Below are 3,808 nucleotides of genomic sequence, written 5' to 3'. Positions count from 1 at the left end.
GATCACAAATGCAGACATGGTTTTATGTTTACGCGGCGCGATGCAACGCAACGCGTAAAAAGACAGTATAAGTCATTATAATCCATAATTATGTCCCCACTGGATGCAACAAATGCCTCGTTTATAATGGGTTTTAATGTTTTTGTCTTGTCACTCCGGGACACAGCATCACAGTATGGTAAGGGGTGCAACATTTCCGTCACACGCTTGAGGTATTCGGCCAATCACAACGCACTGGAAAGCTGGCCAATCAGAGCACACCTCGCTTTTCAGAACAATGAGCTTTGTAAAAATCAACGCATGTCAGAAAGGCGGGGCATAGAGCAGAAACAATAATGTACAGTATGTGGAAAATAATGTGTTTTTTTAACCTTAAACAGCATAAACACATTTCATTACACCAAATACACAAAATAATGTTCTTTTTAGCAACATCATATGACCCCTTTAAACCCTTCTGATTAGATTCAACTCTATAATGGCTTTAACAATACTGTTTAATCAGATCTTAAAAACATAATAAAGAGATCAATAGGAAAAAAGCAGAGGAGCCACGTATATACTTTTTTTAGGCTTAAAACAACAGCATAATTTTATCACAATGTTCATTTTGAAGGTTTTTGTTCCTCAGAGGAGAAACCATTAAAGTCTTTACATCATAGAATGTGCATTCCAATTTCCAAACCAGTGTTCTTTTATCCAGAATGATAAAAGAAAAGGTGATTCTAAATGAATAAGCTCCAATTTCAGCATCCATAACAGCTAGACCCGTCGCTTTTCCCTGACAATAATGGGTTTGTTGCTCAAATTGAGCAGGAACTGAACTGCGGAACATTGTGGATGAGAGAACAATCCCTTTCCACACAGTCAAGACAAGGACCTCATTAGTTTAATTTGGGCAGACTACGCATATTTCATTGTCACACTGTCACATTGTGAGTGACAGAATTTGGAGCCAAAAAGAATGGCAATATTCAGCACAAGGTGTGAGTAACCTGCAAAAGTCTGAAACCACAAGTGTCAACAGTCTATTCTGAGATTGTCCGAAGAGGAGGAGGAGATTGTGCTTGTGATGTCATCACAACAGTCCTCCGCATCAGAGAAAGAGGAAGTATAGTGGAGGCCTGAGAGTCTGTGGTAGTCCTGCTGAGTGACCTCTGGCAAATGAGACATGTCCACTGATGTCTGGCCTCTTCGTGAGCCAGACACACTCCACATATCAATCAACTGCGTGCAAATGGCACAACCCATTGCTGTATGTTATTTCCAGAATGTGGTCAGATGCTAACTGCTTTCAAGAACAGAAAACTATATGACATTATATATGACACCCTATATAACATCAACTTTTAAAAGGTACACACTGAAACATGTTTGCAGTATAGAGGCATTTACTCATTCAAGCACTGGCTGTCACACAATCGCTGATTAACAGCAGCTTGGACTCGTCATATGGTTGGATGCAACATAAGATGGTAAACAATGAATGTGTCTGTGTGAAAAGAGCTATATGAAAGGAAAAGAGAGCGTGAGAAAGCAACTATGTCTAAGTAGGTCTTTCCTAGGAATGCTTTGTTCAAACCCTCGCCTGGAGGTAGTGACAATTACAAGGTGGAGTACAAGATGAAAATTGAAAAGGATGCATTGAGACAAAAAAAGACAGAATCGTTGTAGCGTGTGCACTACAGACCACAAACGTATCGGCTAGACTGAAGACTGCCAGGGAATTACTGAAAGGTCATAAGTTTACATGGTCAGTGTGCAAATATTGGAACATAGTAATATTTCAGTCTCTTATTGTCGGTTAGAAACATGACAAACTGGAATACGATATCGCAGATGAGTGTTTATCTCAAAAATGCAGTACCACACCTCTGTTTTTAGTTTGAAATCACATTACTTTCTGAACATATAGAATATCGGGAGCTAATGCAGTCCCTATTTTGCCATAGTCAAAGATCAGTGAAGCTGTATCCTCCCACCCTGAGAATCCTGGGTGTTACATTGATCATTGTCGCTACTGTTGCTAAAGTCTCTGTGGTGTTTTCAGTCCATGCACATCACTCGGACCACCGTCCAGCCTGGAGAAAGAAACATAGCACATTCAACTAATGGCATCAGAGATGTATCTCATAACAATTAGCTTTCGACTAAACCTAACATGGATGGCCATTTACAAGAACTCTGGGTAAAAGACTTAAAATACCAGCCTAGGTATTCAGTCAGATGATGCTGATTACTATACTAAAAACAATAGTTTTTCATGCTACAAATAAATTTGAAATAGTGCAATAGTGAAATAGTGAAGTGACGTGTGGCCAAGTATAGTGACCCATAATCAGAATTTGTGCTCTGCATTTAACCCATCCAAGTGCACACACACAGAAGTGAACACACACCCTGAGCAGTGGGCAGCCATATTGCTGTGGCGCCCGGGGAGCAGTTGGGGGTTCAGTGCCTCGCTCAAGGGTCTCACCTCAGTCGTGGTACTGAAGGTGGAAGAGAACGCTGTACAGTCACTCCCCCCACCGACAATCCCTGCCGGACCTGGGAATCGAACCCGCAACCTTCGGGTTACAAGTCCGACTCTATAACCATTAGGCAAATCTGTACAGTATGTACAGTATGAAAAATTGACTTGCTAAAGATTACATTTAACATTAAGTTATTAATGTTTTTGAAGATCCCCTGTGGTGAAAATAAGGTTTAAAACATTGTTTATATATCTATCTGGTGTTTTTAATATACTTAATGTCACGAATCCGGTCCATGAACTTCCGTCTGCTCGCCACCAGAGGTCACCCTTCCACTACTATGGACTCTTGCGCCACACCACTGTTGCACTTCACTCGGACTACAGTTCCCATCATCCATTGCACTGATTACACACAGCTGTCATCAATCACACCTTCCCTATATACACTCACTCTTATTCCAGTCAAGCTGCCGAGTATTATTTAGCACTTATCATTTGATAGCTACTCTACGGAGCCTGTTTAGTTTATCCAGCCTTAATTTACCCAGCCTCGTCTGTTTTCTCGTATCCTGATCTTTGCCTGTGTACCTCGGATTCTCCCTCTCATCTTGCCCTATTCAGATTCTGTTTGCCCCTGCCTGGACCTTTGCATTGTTCTTGGATTTACCCCTCTAGTCTCGCCTTGTTAATTCTGTTCGCCGATCGTAGACCCACGCTAGCCCTAGGTATATTCTTGTGTCTTGCCCTCTATATACCCGTTGCCATTATCTGACCCTTGCCTGTCTCTAACCATGTCTATGAATAAAGCCTTGCATTTGGATCCGCATGTCTCATGTCTCGTCAGCCCCGTAACAGAATACTCGGCCCCACAAGGATCCAGCAGCTTTTCGGATGGACATTGGATGAGTATGGATACAGGAAGAATATTGTTAGCCCTTAGACAGGGCACACGATCGCTGGAGGGCTATATTCAAAAATATTTAGCCATCGCTCATTATTCAGATCTGCCGGTCTATGTTTTGATAGACTTTTTCTATGAGGGCATTAATCAACCGCTAAAGTCCAAACTCATTCACGAGGGTCCGCGTTCATCTTTAAGTCAGTGTATGGATAATGCTTTGCTGACGGTTGGTTCAGCGTTCACTGTGGGTATCGTGGAGGAACGCGGCCCCGCACTCACTCGTGTAATGGCGGCCGCACTAAAGCACGCTCACAAAATGCCGGCGACAGCAGAGCCTGATCACAAAATGGCGGACACAACAGCGCCCCGTTATGTCACCGATGTCAATCCTGAGTCAAGTCAAGTCACAGCTTATCTTCATGAACCAAGTC

This window comes from Sinocyclocheilus grahami, unplaced genomic scaffold (genome assembly GCF_001515645.1).
Source record: "Sinocyclocheilus grahami isolate Dianchi unplaced genomic scaffold, SAMN03320097.WGS_v1.1 scaffold92.1, whole genome shotgun sequence".
Taxonomy (NCBI): domain Eukaryota; kingdom Metazoa; phylum Chordata; class Actinopteri; order Cypriniformes; family Cyprinidae; genus Sinocyclocheilus; species Sinocyclocheilus grahami.
Note: the sequence above shows the minus strand (reverse complement) of the source record.